This window comes from Cupressus sempervirens, chromosome 7 (assembly GCF_028749045.1).
Source record: "Cupressus sempervirens isolate cs-2001-9-10 chromosome 7, ASM2874904v1, whole genome shotgun sequence".
NCBI classification, from domain to species: Eukaryota; Viridiplantae; Streptophyta; class Pinopsida; order Cupressales; family Cupressaceae; genus Cupressus; species Cupressus sempervirens.
Window position 1 is genome coordinate 434,113,599 of NC_143124.1, and position 23,511 is coordinate 434,137,109.

At 32.8% G+C, this 23,511-nt stretch overlaps 3 pseudogenes; all 3 read right to left on the reverse strand.

The window, feature by feature from the left end:
• Nucleotides 1-2,221: 2,221 nt before the first annotated feature.
• Nucleotides 2,222-3,161, reverse strand: LOC149547417 (cytosolic sulfotransferase 17-like; annotated as a pseudogene).
• A 1,121-nt stretch (nt 3,162-4,282) lies between these two features.
• LOC149547418 (homeobox-leucine zipper protein HAT4-like) lies at nt 4,283-5,255 on the reverse strand (annotated as a pseudogene).
• Nucleotides 5,256-7,468: 2,213 nt separating this feature from the next.
• LOC149547419 (cytosolic sulfotransferase 17 pseudogene) lies at nt 7,469-8,407 on the reverse strand (annotated as a pseudogene).
• Nucleotides 8,408-23,511: the final 15,104 nt, after the last annotated feature.

A 23,511-nucleotide genomic window follows, 5' to 3' on the forward strand; every position in this document is an offset into this window, starting at 1 on the left:
TATCTATTATAGGTCCAATGAGATGAATGATTATACTTTTCAAGTAGACATTTTTAGGCAACAGTTCAAAATTTTCACAATATTACAAGTGGTTTGTTTAGTCAAATAGGCTTTAGATGAAACCTCAAACTATATGACACCTAATAGATAATAAACAAGTTTTTAATATCTAGATACTTTCCAATTGTTTCCTTAGGATAAATGGTATGAAAGCCATACAACAACGAAGTCTTTCCTAGATATTGATATTATTTCTATGAATCATAAAAAGAAAATTAAGCAAATGTTGAAGCAATTAAAAATTTCAAAAATAAAAGTTATTTCAATGAATTATTGAAAAAAGAAATAAAGCAAACGCTAAAGCAATTGAAAATTTCAAAAAGAGCAAGTATGAATTTTTGTAGAAAGAAGCACAACTTCATCAAGACACAAAAAGAAGCACAACTTCGTCAAGAGACAAAATCTCCATACATGTCTCAAGCCTCTAGACCGCAATTAAATTAGTCACATTTTCCTTATAACCAAACTAGATTATGCAATGCCTAACTATTTAGCATCTGCTATGATTATTAGGCAAAATGGGGTGGTGAAGAAACAGAGGGTTGTACAATATGCAAGGAGCTCCGCCAAATCCCGTGACTTCAAAGAAAGCTCAAAAAAAAGTACAAATCAGTTAAATTTTGCATATGCCTCGTAGCGCCTCAGTACCCATGCATGGACAAATTTCTAGACAGTATACTGGAAAGCCAATTAATTTCTTAGGGTTGACTATACCAGTGGTTACATAAGGGAATTCACCAAATAAAAATAAGAAAGCAAAAATACCCTATCAATCTATTGAAAGGCTGCCGCCCAAGCTTGAAAAATTTATTTTGAACAAAATTTGAAAGAAATGGCCATCAGAGTAACCATGAGATACTATTAATTCCTTCTAATCTTTTTCACAAGGTCGCCAAGCTTGGTTGGAATAGGGAACCATACTTTTTACGGCCCCTATTAATTTAGTAAATAAACCTCTTATGTTGGTGTCTCTAAGGTTTCGTCCTCTTAAATGCCCGAATGAGAAGATTAAAGAAGACAAATCTTGTTTGTTCGAATAGATATTCCTACTGTGCTTTGACAAATTGGCGAGCACTTTTCTTTTGAGTAGGTTTTGACTAAAGCCCAACATCAGTTCCATTCTGATAACATGTTTCCTAAGAAGATAATGTGGTGAGATCTAGTGTCATGTTTAAATCAAAATGAATACACAGGAACACCCAGTCACTTTGGGCACTGCTTTGTCTCAGCTACTCTCGAAATCGTGTGACCCATTATTGAAGGCTTTACTACTTTTATTTATGGACCATGAACAACTGACTGAACCCTAAAAAAAACCCACTTAGGGTTGTTCAATTGGGCATTTATAAACCATATTTAAGCAAGGTTCTTTCATCATTGTTTTTTTTAACATATATTCATGAGAGTTTTCTAGATTCTTTTGTCTGGCTTTTGGAAAACATCTCAACTAATTAAAACCACCATGGCTAAGCTCCAGAATGTGTCAAAGATTTTTAAAAAAAGAAAGAAAAAAAAGGCAAATTTATTTATAATAAATTCGTCATTTTTTCTTAAATATCTGGCTGTCTGGGTGTATTCGACTACAAAATATGCAGATTATCAAGAACAAATGCTAAAAATTTGAAAAAAATTCTGTTGTGTTGTTGATTTTTTGAAATTTGATCAAGGTACATCTTGTTTGGAGCTAAAATGGATGAAGAGAGGGTTCAGACTTACATATTTGTGATTGTTGAAGGCAGGTATTATGGAAATCTTTGATATCTTTAAGCATTTTGAAATACTGCATCTTTGTTCAGTGTATGGTAACTAATGAGTTTCCCCTGTAACTATATTTTGCCAGACTTATCTATGATACATCTAGAGAGGAAAATTAATTACGAATAAGATAAGAAATAATGAAAGAAAAGGCAAAGTAAAGACAATATAAAATTGGTCTTTCTTGTATAAAGATCTTGAAATAAAACTGAATACATGGCAAAAGAAAAGTGAACAACCACATACATATGTAAAACTCTCACTTCTAAAGACAATGGGTCAGGCTCTTGGTTTCCTTTGGAGGAATACATAGATCAATCTTTGTCAAAGATTGAAAACACAACTAGAGGGAACATTTTAATCAATTCTAATATACCTTATTTGCACACAATTTGTTGATCAGACGTCAGAGCTCATACTTGAGGAACAGACCTGCTTCTTGGAACTTATTCTCCATTGCCAAATCGATGCGCCTGTTCATTTCTGGAGTGAAATGATTCTTCCAGTCACCCACTTCACCTTTGCGAAAATAATCTCGATTACTAATGTGACCAGTTTTGTAATTTTGTTTGCCATTTATGTTAATGTCTAGAGTGGAAAGAGATTGAAAGCTGCACAGACTATCTATGCAACAAATGTCTTCCACTTTCAAAGTAGACTGCCCAAGGAAATCAGATATCTTTTTGACATGGGACAGAGAGTCCGCCTTCATATCTTCATAAGTCAAAAACAAGATGTTGCTCTGATTTCTACTGGCGTTCCAAAAGCCCAAGACATGATCCACAAAAGGACCATACAAAGAGACGTCGTTACAGAATGAATCGAAGAATACCTCCTTGGAGACTGGAGATGTAGGTTCGCCATTCAAGACGGCTTGTATTGCAGGCAAATACTTCCAGTGGGAAACGAAAGTGTCCTTTGGATTTCGAGCGATATAAATGATTCGGCAGCCCAAAGACGTGATTTGAGGTGGGAGAGCAGAGTAAGGAAGATGGCTGCCGAGCATCCGTGGGGATGGCATTTCCGAAAGCACACTGGGGGCGTTTGGCGTTGCTCGTGGATTGTAGAAATTTTTCTATGTTGGGAATCAACTCGTGGGCATTCTTTCCCTTGTAAGCGATCCCCTTGTTTTCGCTCATAACGCTGGTAACGATAGATTTGACCCAGGTGGTTCCTGTCTTCATTCCGGAGCACACAAACACATCGTACTCCCGTGCTTTGAACTCGGAGTGTAGTCTCATAATTGCTTCCACAACTGAGGAGTCATAAAAGAAACCATCACGTTCAGAAAGCTCAACTCCATAAGGGCTTGTTGAATCTCTTCCTTCGCCAAATACTGCAGACATATTCCAACAATGGGTGCGTAATAACTTTTTTTTTTTTTCAGATTCACTGAAAAGAGGATAGCCTAGTCTGATGGAGAATGAGAATGTAATGTTGGGAATAGGAATGAGTAATGGAGTATTTTTAAAAATAGTATAAGTTTATTTTATAAGCAAAATAGAAATATGTATTCTAAAATTTAAAAAGATATTCCAAATTTTCTATTCCTATTCTAGCAACCAAATGGATAAGAGATGAGGATAAGAATAGTATTTATGATAGACGATGTTTTCAAGTTAGGCAAGTTTTTAACAATATCCCTGAAGGGCATGTCTCTCATTTTTAGGTATTACTTCTCACCTGATGAGGATAAGAATGGTACTTATGATAGATGACTTTTTCAATTTAGACAAGTTTAATAAAGTATTCTTTTACCAATATCGGGCATGTCTCCCATTTTTAGTTATGACTTCTCACCTAACAAGAATAAGAATAGTATATATGATAGATGACGTTTTCAATTTAAGCAAATTTTCTAAGACATTTTTTTAGGTATGACTTCTCACTTGCTTATCAAACGCATTTATCACGTTATAACATTATAATATGAGATACATTATTTTTCTTCGCTTCACATGTCAATGTTATGTGATGCACCATTGTAGATCTCTGTTAAACGTTTTGTCTACTTGCACTATTCAGTTTTCGCTAATCTAAGGTCATCATTGAAGGCACAACGTGAAAGCCAATAGTATCAACAACTATATTTCTTCTATGCAAAAAAATTATTAGTATATTTATAAGGCAAAACTAAAGTTTTATTTTTTATTAGTCTATATTAATTAATCCTTAGACTGAAAAGATGCTAGTCAATCTCATTTTCTCCCCCACTCACATCAACTGTATTCATTTTAAAGTTTCATGATAAGGCAAATTTTATACTTGATGGCAAGGACATAATTGAATTATCCCCAAAGAACACTCTGAATCTTTCTTAAATTGTTATAAAAGATTTTGATCTTATTAACAAAAGCTTACAGATTTTAAGCCTATATATTATAATCATAAGACAATAACATTTGTAAAATATATGAAAATTGTTGATTCCTTAAAATTATTCCGAAGGTAGTTGATGTGATTCCATTCATGTCTTATGGATGAGACTTTCCACTCTTTCGCAGGAGGAACGCATGGTGAGGGTTGCCGCTGGAAGTTGCATGTTGAAACCTTCAGAGCTCGCAGCTCATGTACTTCCTTCTGCAGCCACCTGTTCTCTTCCGTCAGATTTTCGCAGCACCACTTCAGAAATTCGCAATCCATTTCTGTCTACTTCACGCCATTTGTAAGCAGTATGTTCTGGAACCAGACTTCAACCTGCCGTGGACGAAGGTTGAGCTGCTTTGCCAGGGCATTTTTTTGCTTTTGCGCTATAAATTTATTTGAGCACTTATTTAAAGAGTTTGAGCAGGATTTGAGAAATTACATCAAGATTTGAGCACTTATTTAGATTATTTGAACATTTATTCCAAGGATTTCAGCACTTATTTAAAGGTTTTGAGAAATTACAGAAAGAATTTGAGCAGTTATTTAAAAGATTTGAACACTTGAAGGATTTGAGCACAAATTTAAAGAATTTGAGCACTTATTCGAAAGGATTTGAGCAAATATTTACCAGATTGAGTGTGTTGTGCTTTTTAAAGCTTCCTTCTAGAAGAGCCGATTGATCCTTGGAAAGGCGGAGCTTCTTCCTGATATTATCTCCTTCCTCTTCATCACTACCTCTCCAGGATGCCCTGTCGCTCTCCCTTTTGTTTTTTCCACTGCAACAAAGCCCGCTCTCTTCCATGTGAAAGGACGAAACGGTGCTATTAGGAGAAGACACGACGGCCTCTTCATCATATTCGGGCGAGGACATCTGGAACATATTAATGCCCTGCCTCTCCCTCCTCCCTACACCACGCCATACAAAAAAATAAACTCAGAAAACCCTACAATTTCTCTAAATAACTAGATAATTTCACCAAATAACCAGAGGATTTCACCGAATAACCCTAAATAAATGCAACAGAAATGCAAAAACACACCAAAGGATGTCATCCAGGACCATAGCTATCCATGGAGGCTGGCCTCGTCTTCGCCCGGTAAGGAAGCTCAGCCATCGAAGAGGAAGAGGAGATATTTAATGGAGTTAAGCAGAATTCCAACATTTCTAATCTGAGATTTTTGCCGAGCGGTGGTGGAGACAGCTGACCCCGCTTTCACCGGGTGTTGCAAGAGCACACCTAGATCGTCCCTATCAACCAAAATCCCTGATTCCTCACTCTCCATCTGTTTCTTTGTCAACACATCAGCAAGCCTGTTCTTTAAGTTCTTATAATAAGTATCAGCAGCATCCCACGCCCGAACGGAAGACTCCTCGCAGCTCCCTCTGAAGAAAAAAGCAGCTCTCTGTCTCATGTTGGCTGCTCTGTCATTCGACACCGCTATAAGCAGGTTCGTGTAATGCATATGCGGGAGGCAAGAAACTGGGACCACAAACCAAATGTCCCGTCCGGCGCAAGCAGCAACATGAGGAATTTCCGGGGGCTCTCGCCCACAAGTGAAAGCCTATCGGCAATTAATCACATTTTCCTTATAACCAAACCAGATTATGCAATGCTAACTATTTAGCGTCTGCTATGATTATTATTAGGCAAAATGGGGTGGTGAAGAAACAAAGGGTTGTTCAATATGCAAGGAATTTGGCCAAATCCTGTGACTTCAAAGAAAGCTCAAAAAAGTACAAATCAGTTAATTTCTAATTAGTTACCTATGTCTCATAGCGCCTCACTACCCATGCATGGATAAATTCCTAGTCAATATACTGGAAGGCCAATTAATTTCTTAAGGTTGACTATACTAGTGGCTACATAAGGAAATTCACCAAATAAAAATGAGAAAGCAAAAATACCCTATCAATCTGTTGAAAGGCTGCCGCCCAAGCTTGAAAAAATTATTTTGAACAAAATATGAAAGAAATGGAATCAGAATAACCATCAGATACTATTTATTACTTCTAATCTTTTTCACAAGGTCGCCAAGCTTGCTTGGAATAGGGAACCATACCTTTTACGGCCCCTATTAATTTAGTAAATAAACTTCTTATGTTGGTGTCTCTAAGGTTTCGTCCTCTTAAATGTCCGAATGAGAAGATTAAAGAAGATCAATCTTGTTTGTTCGAATAGATATTCCTACTGTGCTTTGACAAATTGGTGAGCACTTTGCTTTTGAGTAGGTTTTGACTAAAGCCCAACATCAGTTCCATTCTGATAACATGTTTCCTAAGAAGATAATGTGGTGAGATCCAGTGTCATGTTTAAATCAAAATTAATACACAGGAACACCCAGTCACTTTGGGCACTGCTTTGTCTTAGCTACTCTCGAAATGGTGTGACCCATTATTGAAGGTTTTACTACTTTTGTTTATGGACCACGAACAACTGAGTGAATCCTCAATAAAACCCACTCAGGGTTGTTCAATTGGGCATTTATAAACCATATTTAAGCAAGGTTCTTTCATCATTGTTTTTTTTCCCCATATATTCATGAGAGTTTTCTAGATTCTTTTGTCTGGCTTTTGAAAAACATCTCAACTAATTAAAACCACCATGGCTAAGCTCCAGAATGTATCAAAGATTTTTTTTTTTAAAAAAAGAAAAAAAAGTCAAATTTATTTTTAACAAATTCGTCATTTTTTCTTAAATGTCTGGCTGTATTTAATTACAAAATATGCAGATTATCAAGAGCAATTTGGAAAAAATCTTTTGTGATGTTGATTTTTTGAAATTTGATCAAGCTACATCTTGTTTGGAGCTAAAATGGGTGCAGAGAGGGTTTCAGACATACATGTTTGTAATTGTTGAAGGCAGGGATTAAAGAAATCTTTGATCTCTTTAAGCATTTTGGCATACTGCATCTTTGTTCAGTATATGGTAACTAATGAGCTTCCCCTGCAACTATATTTTGCCAGACTTATTTATGATACTTCTAGAGAGGAAAATTAATTACGAATAAGATGAGAAATAATGAAAGAAAAGGCAAAATAAAGACAATATAAAATTGGTCTTTCTTGTATTGAGATCTTGAAATAAAACTGAATACATGGCAAAAGAAAAGTGAACCACCACATATATATGTAAAACTCTCACTTGTAAAGACAATGGGTCAGGCTCTTGGTTTCCTTTGGAGGAATACATAGATCAATCTTTTTCAAAGATTGAAAACACAACTAGAGGGAACATTTTAATCAATTCTAATATACCTTATTTGCACACAATTAGTTGATCAGACGTCAGAGCTCATACTTGAGGAACAGACCTGCTTCTTGGAACTTATTCTCCATTGCCAAATCCATGCGCCTGTTCATTTCTGGAGTGAAATGATTCTTCCAGTCACCCACTTCACCTTTGCGAAAATAATCTCGATTACTAATGTGACCAGTTTTGTAATTTTGTTTGCCATTTATGTTAATGTCTAGAGTGGAAAGAGATTGAAAGCTGCACAGACTATCTATGCAACAAATGTTTTCCACTTTCAAAGAAGACTGCCCAAGGAAATCAGATATCTTTTTGACATGGGACAGAGAGTCCGCCTTCATATCTTCATAAGTCAAAAACAAGATGTTGCTCTGATTTCTACTGGCGTTCCAAAAGCCCAAGACATGATCCACAAAAGGACCATACAAAGAGACGCCGTTACAGAATGAATCGAAGAATACCTCCTTGGAGACTGGAGACGTCGGTTCGCCATTCAAGACGGCTTGTATTGCAGGCAAATACTTCCAGTGGGAAACGAAAGTGTCCTTTGGATTTCGAGCGATATAAATGATTCGGCAGCCCAAAGACGTGATTTGAGGAGGGAGAGCAGAGTAAGGAAGATGGCTGCCGAGCATCCTTGGGGAGGGCATTTCCGAAAGCACACTCGGGGCATTTGGCGCTGCTCGTGGACTGTAATATTTTTCTATGTTGGGAATCAACTCGTGGGCATTCTTTCCCTTCAAAGCGATCCCCTTGTTTTCGCTCATAACGCTGGCAACGATAGATTTGACCCAAGTGGTTCCTGTCTTCATTCCAGAGCACACAAACACATCGTCCTCTCGTGCTTTGAACTCTGACTGTAGTCTCATATTTCCTTCCACAACTGAGGACACATAAAAGAAACCATCACGTTCAGAAAGCTCAACTCCATAAGGACTTGTTGAATCTCTTCCTTCTCCAAATACTGCAGACATATTTCAACAATGGGTGCCTAAAGAAAACAGACAATTGTTACAAAGTAAAGTTTATCAAGATAACTGAGAGGGATGGAGTGAATCAGTTATTTAATTATTAATTATCAATTTTTGGTTGAGGTATAGGAATGGAGAAGAGACATGCTAATCTACAAAATGAACTAAAGACAAAACAAAGTCAAAATTCAGAAAAAGAGGATAGTCAATATTGGGAATAGGAATGAGTATTGCAGTGTTTTTAAGAATGGGTATAAGTTCATTTTAGAAGCAAAATGGAAATATATATTCTATTCCCTGTTCCAATTGAAGAATCAAACATAAAATTAAAAAAATATTCCAAATTTTCTATTCCTATTCCAACAATCAGATGGAAAAAAGAAACATAAAATTGAAAAGGTATTCCAAATTTTTTATTCCTTTTCCAGCGACCAAACCGAAAACAGTGGACGACGTTTTCAATTTAAAAAAGTTTTGTGAGAACTTTTTAGTTCTTGCCATTGCTTTACCTTACACGGTGATTAAACATATTTGAAACAACCAATAACATTGTTTAATCTTTCTTTTACTAAACTATCATACAATCTTTACTACCAAAGGATGATCGAACTTTAACATTCACCTCAAATATGTGAGCGTTGGAAGATCCCCGTTGGCCAAAGCGAAGGCAGTACAGACTTTCAGTGCTTTTATGCATAATACGAGGCATAAGAAGGCGGGATAACAGAGGCATAAGAAGGCGGGATAACAGAGGTATAATTTTGCAGATTGTCAGTGAGGTGCAGTACATGCAGAAGCATTTTGGTTGACAGGTTGCTTGTATCTGATCGAAAAATAGAAATGCGGGTGTTTTATGCAGTTGTGCCATATGGATGAATTTGCGCACACATGTTGGCAAAATAAGATTGTTTTCAATATGTGGTGGAAAGTTAATATTTACGTTCTTCACAAATTTTAAAACTTGATGAATAGTTCCAAAAGATATATCAGAATATGTAAAGGAAGAAGCTTTTGTCCAATTTTTATTAGTTTCATTTAAATCAATTGATTTGCAGGTATTTGAAATCCCTGATCATGGCCGAATCTAAGCCACATCAAGCTATCGACTGATTACATTGAAATTAGAAGCGTCTGTCGATGTGATGGATGGGTTGATGAATGCTACACTGAAGATCCCTATTCTACAAGGTGTTTTGGAAATGGACATGTCAAAGTGAAAATAGTAGCTTGTCATTCCTCTGCAGAAACTTCAAGCATGTCAATTAGTAAATACCCTTTCTAGAACCCTAATCGCTAGTTGCATAAGGTATTCCACATCGATAAATCGTATGAGGAAAGCTCACGTATATTAGATCGAGTCCAAGATGCCATCATTTAAGGTAACGATCATATTTGATTATCATGAGGAGAAGCATTGCTTATAAATTTAGCTATTGTTAACAATACAATTGAGCTATGAATTTTTGTATGTTGAATTCTTCCTCAAAATAATTTTCCCATATAAATTTTGTGTTTATCAATTTGTTTGTTTGAATATGAATGTGTATGTGCTTGATTAATGTGAAACAGTATATCATGCATATTGTGTGACCGTGAACCAAACATTTGGATTGAAAATATAAATGGAAATGCTTCTTTTGAAAAATGAGTATATTCACATTAGGTCGGGTTCTACATGGATTCAAGATCGTCTTCCAGCATTTTCTTGCTACAAAGTCAATACAAAGTGAATCGCAGATGATCTTAATTATATATATTTGTTAAACTTCTTTTCCTCTAGTAGTCTTCCACGCCGCTAGTACCAGCTGCCAACCTTCCCTTTATCAAGTATGAAAATAGAGATCAGTCTAAAAGCTTATAGGTCAGCTACGTCTAATCTCAAAGATTCATAGGTTCTGAGAACAAGACTTAAGTTGTGGAGGTTGTTCTTAGTGTAGACCATTAGTGGTGAGCCTTCTTAGACAAGAAACATTGCTGCCAAATACCTTTAATTTTAATTCAATTTAGTTACATTGAAACTACAAAATGTTGATTTAAAAGACTTCTAGAGTTGTTTTCGTTCAAAACATGTAATGATTTGAATACAGATCTTTATTTTAGACTTTTTCCCATCTTGTGTTCTTCTAACTGGTGAAATAGTGCAGCTCAAATAACATACATTCAAATGGAAGGTACTCACATACAACTCCAAACAGTATGCGTAACTATTTCCATTTCTCATTTTTTATAACTGTCCTGCCAGCTTTGGCAGGGACTATGCTGCTCTGCAGCCCTTGTTTAATAATATCCTTCGTGGACGCAAGTTTTCTGGGATATTTTTTAATAATATCGCTCGTGGGCATGTCTCTCATTTTTAGTTATGATTTCTCAGCTACTTATCCAACGCATTTATCACGTTATTTTAACAGTATAATATTAGATACATTATTTTTCTTCGGTTCACATGTTAATGTTCTGTGACGCACCATTGCAGGATCTCCATTGAACATTTTGTCTACTTGTACTCTCCAAGGTCATCATTGAAGGCACAACGTGAAAGCAAATAGCATCAACACCTATATTTCTTCTATAGAATAAACTAGCACATGCACCCAATGAAGGTTCAAGGGGTACGCCCAAAGGTGTTCGATTTAAAAGCATAAATGAATCTTAACATAATAAAAAGAAGTGTCTAAAATTGTTGATCTCCAAACATATTTCAATGTAGTAAGAAGTCTTGTACGTAAAGACATTCAACTTGGATGAACTTATCCTTATGAGGATCTGCCATTTCTACAATTTTTGATACGGCAGTCATTATTTGGGGTCTTTGCTGCATTGCACAAATAGTTGAGTATTACAATATGTAATCCAGAATCATAGAATCATGTATCCAACACAATTGCACATAGAATTAAAAGAATCACAATAATAACTTTGCAGTAGAGCTAGATAACATCAAAAGACTGTTGATGCATGCAGAACCAACAATCATAGCTGAAGACTAGGAATCATATAAAATATATTATAAGAAACTGATATATTTCTCTTCATATGGTTTTGAGATTCTTGAGAACGTTATCTTTAAAACAATCTAACTGGGAGTAGTTCCTGCTGAAGTGCAACCTAAGCCAAAGCTGAAAAGACCGTTACGCAAGGCATGTCAAATTTTTTTTCAAGAAATCAAACAAAAAAAGTATTACAATCAAATTGTAGACCACATATTTCTTTAAAGCTCAAGCTCTCATGTTGAGTGATGACCCTGAACATACATAAATTATGGGCCATGAAGCTACATTGAATTAATATTAGTTCACATTCCTATTAATTCAATTGCAGTTTACATTCCTATTAATTCAATATCAATTTACATGCCTGTGAAGTTACTTGGAAAAACAAGAAAATATTTAGAATTTTCAATACATGTTGAAAGATCTCTGACAGGTAGTCTATCTGAGGACTATTGTCGATCTAGTAATGAAAATACATAACTAGAAGTGAAGTAAAGTAAATAATCTGAGAAATCAATCAACTACTTTATATGGAATTAATTTCCCTATCCCAATAGAAATTTGTGATTTTTCTAGAACACACCAAAGTGTTATAAATATAGCATTTGACCAAGGTTTCAAACTTTAAAATTACTGTGACAAACATATTAGCTTCTGAAAGGTAAAATAAATTATATGCTCAGATATTCCACATTTGGCTAAGTATTTTGATATGAAGCTATCAATTTTTAATTATGAAGTAGGTGGTGCTTTTTCCTTTTGCTCCTTAAAATTAGATTTAATAGAGTTGGACATTATAGTATTATATAGAACAACACTTATGGTTGTCCATTCATTACAAAAATGAGAAAAGAATGGTTGTCCATTCATTACAAAAATGATAAAAGAAAAATGAGAAAAGAATGGTTGTCCATCCATTACAAAAATGAGAAAAAATGAGAAAATGAGAAAAGAATACACGACATTATATTAAATTTATCTATATTAAATTTATCTATTTCATTGTGCAATTCATGAGAACATTTCTATGACAATAAGATGAGTCAGTACAACACATAATGACTAGTTGCTTCCAATTATCATTAATAAGATCATTTCCAAAAGATGTGTCAACTTCATCTGAGAGAAAAATAAAACAAAGAAATACCCCAGTATAATGGAGATAGGATTGTACTCAATAATGTTGTGACATGAAAGTCATAACTATAAGAATAATACAATATGAGACATAATATTATACCAGGCTGCTTCCAATAGGTGTACCAATCTCATTGGACACCATAGGTAGGAAACCTGATATTTACTTTCAGTGACAATAAAATTGATACCTAAACACATACGCTTATTGCCATAAATGTAGGGATGCAGGAGCTGGCTGGAGGAAATAACCTGCACATTAAAAAACATACTTATTTGAAAATCCATTAGAAAACAGTCTCTCATATCTTATTTCTATAATTATTGAACTATAAATTCAATTCGTCCCAGCAACCCATAACTCTACCACACACTTGGAAACAATGTAGCATCACAACAATAGGGTCTAATCAAACACGAGTCATGAGCTGAAAAAAAAAATCTTAAGAAGGTTGTCCAGCCTTACCCCATAAGATGTGAAACAATGTCAATAGTCTCCCCAACGTTTAGCACAGCAGAGAGGAAAACAAACACCCCCCACAAGATTTCAGTCCCCCATACTGGACCATAACTGAAGCACACATTTGGCAATGCTGCAACATAACAATCATGGGGTCTATTCAAGCAAGACAACTGTTTGACAAGATGCCACAAAGAGATCTCCTCTCATGAAATGAGATCCGTTCCAGATTTCTTTCAGACATTTGGGAAAAGAGCTTTTGAGTAATTGTTTTCTGTAAAAGCCTACATTACTGTGGGTTTCGTAGTCATAACTTTTTTTATTTCATTTAATTCAGGGATGGGTTCTTATCACTCATCACTGGCACAACCCATCTCCTCACTCCAGGTAAGTAGAAAACTTATAAAAAAAACCTGCCACCATTTAACCCTATCTTTTATTTATGAATTATACAATATGAAGATAGCAGCTGTCAAGTCATAAATTTAAAAAAACTCGTAGCGTAAAACAACTTTTTGAAAAAAAAAATAGTGTTTATTTGGTATGGCTGTTGAAATTTATGTTTTCATAACTTTGCCCAATGTGACCTGCAACTACATTGAATTATAATACCTCTTTGAACAGGTCAAGTAATCTTCACATTTCTTAGATGCAAAGATATTTGACTGGTGGGGAATAGTGAAGGCCATGTGATCAGAATATGACAGGCTCTTAGTTTTTTCCGGGACAATGCTATGCATGTCACGTCGGCACCCAGTTATATATATTTATTTAACAAATTCATGACAAAGCTTCTGACATGATAAACTCTCGGGCATGTTATGTTGAGCTTTTTGAAGGCAATGAAAGTCAAAGAAATCTTGACCATATCATGTGGATTTATTTTCTTTATCTCTTTGAAAGGTCTCTTTGAAAGGTCGGCTAAAAGACATTTTCAAATCAAAGAAATCTTGACCATATCATGTGGATTTATTTTCTATATCTCTTTGAAAGGTCGATTTATTTTCTATATCTCTTTTCTATATCTCTTTGAAAGGTCGGCTATATCTCTTTTCTATATCTCTTTGAAAGGTTGGCTAAAAGACATTTTCAAATCACTCGATTTTCCTTTAAAGCAATGAAAAATCTTCAAGTTCATTTTAGATTGGTTGTTGGTATGTTTAATGTCTATTTTCTCCAATCTACAAAGCAAGAAAAAGTACCAAATATACCACAAAAGAATAAGGAAACTCAACGAAATGATATGTCCTAATACTAACCAGTAGAAGAAGGGGATTAAATTACTAACCCCAAAACCCAAGCCGTAGTAGAAGGGATTAAATTACTAACCCCAAAACCCAAGCCGTGACAAAAATGATAGCAGGCGACAAGTTTTCCATGGTAGTAGCAAATAAACCATTTAACTGCACTTCTTGAAATGCTCAAATTCTTCCATGGCAACCCAAAAAAACAAATAAATATATAAAATGAGAAAAAAAAAAAATCTTTTTCGTTCAGATAAGTAATTCTCAGCTTGAATAAAGTCACCCAGCGAGAGATATCTGAATTGCCTAAGACAGCAGGCTTAAGCTCACCTCGGACTATCTTTTCCTGTATAAAAAAACCCAAAAATGCTTTAGAAACTAGAAATGGAGGATGCGTAGAAATCAATCACAAATCTTTAAAGCTATTATACGTCTCTAGAAAGAATGCAATAAGGCACAATATAAATTCATCCAAGCCATAGAAATGGAGGATGCATAGAAATCAATCACAAATCTTTAAAGCTATTATACGTCTCTAGAAAGAATGCAATAAGGCACAATATAAATTCATCCAAGCCATAGGTGGCCATAGCAAGAGGTTAAAAAATCCCCTTTTATTTTTCCTTCTCCAGAAGAATGACAATCATGAACGCTCACTCTTATTTTGTATTAAGGATATGAACCAGTAATTCCCCCAGCATAGGAAAAATGGGTAAAAATAGCAACACAGAGATTTTGACCTTCCACTTGGTCTCAGCTCTCTTGGTATCCAACTTATATGTGCTGGCCTCAATGGAACCCTTCTTCTCATTGCCCCATTATGATATGAACAATTTTGTTCTGGTTAAGGTATATGGTGTCCGTGTATTCACATCATTTTTGGGCTGAAAGCACAATGCAATGGAGGTGATTTTGTACTAGTGTTCCCCTAGACTACTTCCAAATCATTTTTGCTCCCCGTTATTTTCTTCAATTTACAATAAAAATTGTTTTTGCTTCCTGCAATATTCCAACACAAATTCTTTCCACTCCCTAAAAATCCCAACAAGAGGAGCGATGAGAAATAGAAAAGGGCAGAGAGTTTGGAAGCAGAGAGATGAACAAAAAAAGAGGAAGGGACCGAAGAAAAATAGTACAGCGAAAAGTAAATAGCAGACTTAATGTGTATGAATAAAAAAGGCCTCTGTCAAAATATATGTGCCGAGAACTAACGTGTATGGGAGGAGCTGCAATTGCAGGTAATGATGTGATCGGCTTTAATGTGATAGTCACCATCACCTGAAACTGATATCTGAAAATCCTAAACTATGTTCTTTAAACCATTTTTCAGCAGTGGTTTTGTAGCGTGAGTCAAATTCTGGTTGTAAGCAACCTCATAGGGAAAGCTTATGGGCTAATTATTAGTATATTTATAAGACAAAACTTAAATTTTATTATTATTTATTAATTTCTATTTATTTATAGGCATATTAATTAATCCTTAGACTACTTGTCAATCTCATTTTTTCACCTACTCACATAAATTGTATTTTTTTTTTCCAATTGTATTTATTTTAGAATTTCTAGTCAACGATAATAATATAATATTAATCTACTCATATTAATTGTATTTATTTTAAAGTTTGTAGTGAATGACAATGAAGTGCTTATAAAATAATATTAATTCATATTTAAAAAGTATTTGTATTTATTTTAAAGTTTGGAGTGAATGACAATGAAGTGCTTATAAAATAATATTAATTCATATTTTAAAAGTATTTTAAGATTATTAGATGCCCAAAAATGGATGGTCTAACATTTTATTTCAAATGGAAACATATATAATAATATAGCAATTTAGCAATTTATTAATAATATAAGTTAATTTTCAAAACACTCTAATGTTAGAAAAATTACCAATACCATCAAAGTTATCATCTCAAAGAATTTTTCTTAATAGTGAAATTTTAAGAACCTTTTTTGAATTATTAATTTAGGCTTTGTGAACAATTTTATTAAAAATAAAACATGGAAGGTGTTATGTTTAAATAAGGGTATGTTTTAACCTTGCTTCACAAATTTTCTTTTCAAATAGTATCATGTTAAATATATGATGTTATAAATAATATTGATATATAATTTTAGTTGTTCACATTTCATTCCAATTTCATCGATTCTAAAATTTTATATCAATATTATCAATAAGAGTCATCATATATTTAGGAAGGAGCCTACCTCACAACGGTAAATTGTGAGCTTCTTATCTAATATGTCTTGATTATAATTAATAAATTATAAGATATAATTTAAAATATATAAATAAAATAGCAAATAATCTTTTTATTCTTTTGTATTTACAATTAATAAGATACCATGAAAGTAATTTTTATTATAATAGATTATCTAGAATGTACTAAAAAGAGTTCTATATGTCTAACAAGTCATATAAATGTAGAAATCGCATTCTAGTATGATATGATAATTTTCCATAGAAGACAAAAATATCACTTCGATTTGATTAATTTATTGAATATAAATTATAATTTTAAGTGTATGTAATTGAATGGATTGAATTTAATTCACCTCAAATGTTCTCTTCTCTTAATAAATATATATTATTTGTGGGCTTTAAAGTATAAATGATTCATACTTTAAATCAATGTTTAGGAAATCATTGAATAAAATATAATTTTTAAATGTATCAAACTTGTGAGTTGGAAGATATACTCACCTAAAAACCAAACAATTGAATAATTAGTATAAAAGAAGGGGGGAAAGTACTAATATATTATGAATGTAATTATGGATATATAATTAAAACATCTAAATTAATTAAAAATCTAAATAAAATTTAAATATAAATATAAATAATTCAATATTTTATTAGGCAATGGGCTAAAGTCTAGGTTAATTATTAATTATTATTATTATTTTAAATTAGTTATTATTATGTGTTAAACTTGAGTAGACTTGAACCTACAATTCTCTCACTATTAGGATTAGTCTGCAAAAATAATTGGTGTTTTCATAATAAATCAAAATTTTCTATCCTTAATTGCACATGTCATGTATTTATAACATGGATATTAAGAAAGTTATTAAAACATTCTCTAATTATCCAAGTTTGACATTCATAATGAATGTTTTGTTAGCATGAATGCTGATGATATTCCTATGGGGGAGTATCCTAGCATTTCATGAGTACTTGAGAGATTATTACAATGGTTACATATTGCATTCATGACTTTGTTTGTCATTGATATCAACATACTAGCAAACAAATATAGAGACCGTACGATTCGAGGATTGAAGATGAGATAAAGTGAAGTTGATGACATGTTCTATAGAGTGTTTTGATGCTATGGCTAAGAGCACATGCAAAAATTCAAAGACTAGTAACAATTATTTGAGATTTATAGAATATAGTATACATATAAAATTTCTGAGAAGTGGTTTCTTGTAATCGGGTTATATCTCCTAACAGGGATAAAATTTGGTTATCCAAAGTTGGAGAGAGGTAGAAGAAATCCTTATGATGACGCTAGTAAGCACACAAAATTCAAGGTTGTGTGTGTGAAAGATTTGTAAAGACTATGAGTTAACAATGTTATATAATTATGAAAACATATAATGTAGTATGTATTAATTTATCTTAATGAATTCCTATTGTAATTGTAAATTGGGAAAGCCTCAAGGACAACTCAATGAATTAATTTGAGGACTTGGTATAAAGGAAAGTTATTTTCCTTGTGATTGATGAAGAAATAGTTCACATGTGTTGTGTTGAAGTAAGAAAGCAAATTGTAAGTGCAAATTATATGCAAGTAAACTAAGGGATTATTGTGATGCAAGTTTTTGGATCTTGTATTTTGATCTAAGAAGTATTTGGTGTAGCAAAGGCACAATGAATGAGTGCAATGATTACATTTTACAGAGAGTGCTAGTGGACAATTGATCATTTGCTATTGTCCTGAAAGGAATAATATAGAGGCCAGTTGGACTATGATTATTGAAGTGCCTACCCCTAGTTTACTTTTCATATTATATTGTCGAATTCTTTTAGGCCATCTTTATGGTTATATTTTATGATTTAGTGGTACTTGGTTATTTAATGTGCTCAAGTTTATCCTTTTGATGATGATGATTTGTATGTTGATATAGTATAATTTTAGTTATTTCATGATGATAGTTAGATGGATGATTTATATATGGTTTTCTATTGTTACTTACCCCATACTTGCATGTGTATGGTGTACATATATGTTTTACTTTATGTTTGACTTTTCTGATGTGGTTGAGAAAGGGAGTCATAGTCACCTCTAGTCGAGATCTACATGATGCACCACTCACCTCCATTGCCTAGTTAGTTTAGATTTATATGTATATATACATGCTAGGATTTTATGTAGATTTCAAGTACCAGGCATCAACTTCTCTGAATTTCTAAGATGAACGTGCCCTATCACAGTATCTCAATGATAGAAAGGGGAGATAGTTCTTGAGTCCAAATCATGACCCTAAGCCAATTTTCCTAGAAAATAGGACAAGTATCTGAGTTATTGACCCTTCTGAATTCATCAAATTCATCAAATTCATGTGAATTTGAGATTTTGACCCTTGAGTTTGAATTTGTACTTTGTCTTTAAAATAAGTTTTCTTATTTAGATTTGTGGGCCCGTTGTGATTTTTAGTTATAATTAAATCAAATAAAAATATTATTAATGATTTAATTTTAAAAAAAAATTATATTGAAACATCAATTTTCAATTATATTTGAATAATTATGAAATTAATTAAATAGAAAATTTAAATTTAAACTTTAGAATGAGTTTTCTTATTTAGATTTGTGGGCCCGTTGTGATTTTTAGTTATAATTATATCAAATAAAAATATTATTAATGATTTAATTTAATGAAAATTTTTATATTGAAAAATCAATTTTCAATTATATTTGAATAATTAAGAAATTAATTAAATAGAAAGTTTAAATTTAAAGGATTTAATTAAAGTTCCAAATTTGGCATAATAATGTTTGTTTAAATTAATAATAATTAATTTAGGAGTTTCATTTTAATTAATGAACTCTACATATTATTATTATTTAAATTAATAAATATAATATTAAATATGTCTTGCGATTGAATAAAGAGAGAGGAAATAAATTAAATAGAGTTTATTTTAATCAAAATGTAAAAAGTTTACATATGAAATTAAAATAAGTTAAAAATTAAAAAAGGAAAAGGGTTTGTGTGTTTGTAAAGACTTAGTGATTCAAACTCATTGACCTATGTTTGACTCAAAATCACTACTCATGAAACATGGGTCAATGAGTTTGACTCAAAATCACACAGTTAAATCTTGATAGGATTATCACAATTTGGCTTGCTATGGAAATTATCTCCTACTTATCAATTGATGAGCTTAAGGGGCTCCCTAATGAATGGTTCATAAGGCACAATACTTGGTGAAGGTTTTGCAAATGGGGTTGTAAGCTTTGGGTTTAACCATGGAGGAAACTTCATAGTTAAGCATGCTCAGGCTAGAGTAGTACTAGGATGGGTGACCTTATGGGAAGTCTCGGTGCTTCACCCCTGTGAGCATCACCTAGATCCAATGAGTGCTAAGTGTTCCATTTATTCTCATGAGAGATGGATTCATGTTGAAGCACTACTCACAAAACATGGGTCAATGAGTTTGACTTAAAATTACACAGTTAAATTCTTATAGGAATATCACAATTTGACTTGTTGCAAAAATTATCTCCTACTTTTCATATTATATTGCTAAATTCTTTTAGGCCATCTTTATTATTACTATTTAAATTAATAAATATAATATTAAATATGTCTTGTGATTGAATAAAAGAGAGAGAAAATAAATTAAATAAAGTTTATTTTAATCAAAATACAAAATGTTTACGTATGAAATTAAAATAAATTAAAAATTAAAAAAGAAAAAGGGTTTGCATGTTTGTAAAATCGAAACCCTAAAGGAGAATGCTCTTTATTAAAAAAATAGAGCTCATTTCTCCACACATGGGTTTGGAGGAGCCAATTTTTGGAAAGGGTTTCGAGAGATGAGAATTCTCCCAACTTCTAAACGTTGGTCTAATTAGCATCAAATCAAGGTAGGAACTCTGTTGAAATTTCTATGATAGATTGTATTGAATTTCCTCTCTGTCTCCTTCATGTTTAATGGTAGATCTTGTTTTCAAAGATAAGTTCTAGTTGAAACCCTTGTAATTTGAGAAATCTTGTTATTCGTTATTGAATTAACTATAAGAGAAATCAATTGAAATTCTTATTGGAAAATTGGAATGTTTCAGAAAAATTAAGATTGGGATAGGGTCGAAAAAGAAAACTAGATTTAATTATTAAATTTGACTTTTTCAATTTCTTTGCCTTATCTGATCTAAATTTAAAATGTATATTAAAAATAAAACTTATTAATTACCATAGTAATAAAGTATTACTATGGTAATAATACTTGGAAAATGCAATTGGGAATTTTGTTGTGTTTAAAACAATTTTTTTAATTAAAAATTTTAATAAAAAAATCGAGAGGTGGGCCATTACCCCCACACCCTCTCCTTCCTCCGTTTTTTTGTTGGTGACCTTTTTTAATAAGTTTTGCATATGACATACCTTCTATCGTAGTAGCAGGTACTGTTGATGTAGTACCCTGCTACTATGACAACAAGGCTGCCACAACAACATTAGTAGCCTATGGGCTTTAAAATATTAGTGTAGGAAGATTTTAAATTTAGTTTTTTTAATTTTATATTTTAAATTATTAAATATTAATTTTATTAATAAAAGGCCAAAATCATATACGTTTTTATTATAAGATAAAAGTTACAATAGTATGTCTTCGTTCAAATAGACACTAGTAGGAAAGAATAGAGAAGAAAACCTCCATTCTCACCTAGGACTTTCGTCCTATATACTTTTACATAATTAAAAGGGGCATACCCTAGTATAAATTAATTTAAATACGACATTTTGTATCATATAGTAACTTGTTGGATTCTTCAAGCTACCTATTTCATCATTAACTGAATGTAACCGTGTTTTCCTAATTAGAAGTATTTAGTTATTATATCAAAAAAAAATAGCTGATTTGGTTCTTTCTTTATAATCTTTTCATATGTTGTCTCTTATCGATTTTTGTCTTAAGATTTTCATCAGTTATTTGGATGATATTATGACTTTTTGTCCAATAAAGGTAGTATGTGGTGTATAGGATTGAGTATGGCAGATTTTCTTCATTTTCCAATATAGTGCTTTATGTGATTTAATGGGATTCTTGTCTAGATTCCCTTCTATTTGACCTCAGAAGGTGTTGGTTTTAAGTTTAGCAAGAATGTTAGGATGATGTTTGGTGTTTCTCAAGTTTATAGGTAAGGTGCTAGTAAGATTTGGTGAATTTCATGTTTTTCCTTAAAGAGTGATATCCACTGCTAGTCATATATGTTTTATAGAATTTTTAAGTACTTAATTATAAAATTGTGGATACTTTATAAGTTTTATGGAATTTTTGATTTAGAAGGGATTCAAGAGCCAAGTTAGATTTAGTAGAATTTAAATTAAGCTTGGTTAGGGACCCCTTATTAAAGTTTCTACCCCATTTGCCCCAAGGTTTGCTAGTTTGTCAACTTCTTTGTAAATGTGTTGTATTCTTACATCTTCAAATTTGTCTATTGGCTTGAGGATAGGTTCTAGAATGGAATTGATCCTCCAATTTGGAGTTGCTCATTTTCTTAGTGCATTCAAGATAATCTTTGAATCTCCTTCAATTATTAAGTTCTTGATTTGTAGCGCTAGACTTAGTTTTAGCCCTTTTTTGAGGGCTTCTAGCTCTGCCAAGTTGTTTGATAAGATACCTAGTAGTTTTTCTCATTTGATTATCCATTCTCAAATGTCCTTTGCAATAGTACAACCTAGTCTAGTTTTACCTAGATTTCCTCTTCAAGCTCCATCAAAGTTAATGTTCATCCAATTTATTTATGTATTTATTTTTGGGAGAGGGGGAATCCATTTACAATCTTTTTGTGCTAGTTATAGGTTAGTGGTGGATTTATGAGGTTAGTCCAATTGCTTTTCATCTCCATGTCTTAGTCTATAAATGAACCTTCTTCTTTCTAGACTTTCTTAAGATTATTGTTTATAGCTTCTACTTTATTAAGGAACAAGGATAATTCTAATGAAAAATTTTAAAACAGTCTCCTATTTCTTTCCTTCCACATTTCCCATAGTAGGATGGAGGGTGATACATAACGAAATTTATTATAAACATTTTTGTTTTCTCTTGGTGGTCAACTTAATAGGTGATTAGCTAGAGTGGTAGGAAAGGGGACTGCCAATTAAGTTTTTGTATTAGCCATTCCCAACATTTTTTGATGTGCAAACACTAATATAAGATGTATTTGATTGTTTCAAAATTGTTTAAAATAGGTTTAATAAGAGATAATATTTCATAAGTGATAATATTTCATGAAATGGGTTTAAAATAAATTAAAAAGAGTTATTGATTTAGCTTGCCTATGCCTCGAGTGCTAGTACAAGCTAGGGTGGGAGTAGAGAGGATGCTTGGTTGTGACCTTGCTTCATTAGTATGTCTTATTTGTACAAAAGGATATTGATGCCACATAGAGTCACTAGGGAGGTAGAGTCTAGAGAGGCTGCCAGGGTAACCTTAGAGTTGGCTCATGTGATGACACTTACCCACTTACATAGCAGATTTCTTACATGTATTTTTTTCTTCTAGGATTAGATGGTACTTCTGTCTTGGTGCCTTTGAGATAGATTGCTATCAAGATTTTCTTAACCTAGATGATGGTTATGACTATTGGATTTGTTATCCATTTGGAACATGAGATTATCTCCTCAGTATGGTGGGAGTGGACAATTTAGGTTCCACAAGGTTAGGTGGTATTGTTTCTTATACCATTGAGATCTAATAGCTTGATGCCTTTGTTGGATGTACTTGTACAATTTTCCCTTTAATTATGATCTTGTGTTTATGTTCGATGGTCATTTTTTGTTGCAATATACTTGATTATCTGTAGATCTTATGAGATGTTGTATTTATTCATGATGTATATTCATTGAGCTTTTCATACCCTATGACTTGTATAGAGGATGATTATGCATTATGGTTATGCCATGTGGCATCTTATGTAATTATATATTATTTCATTTTATTTGTACTAATGTTTATTCTATGATGTGGATTTTGTTATGTATCATATTTAGTATTAATAAAACTTATGTATGTGATTCAACGTCATGGAACTCT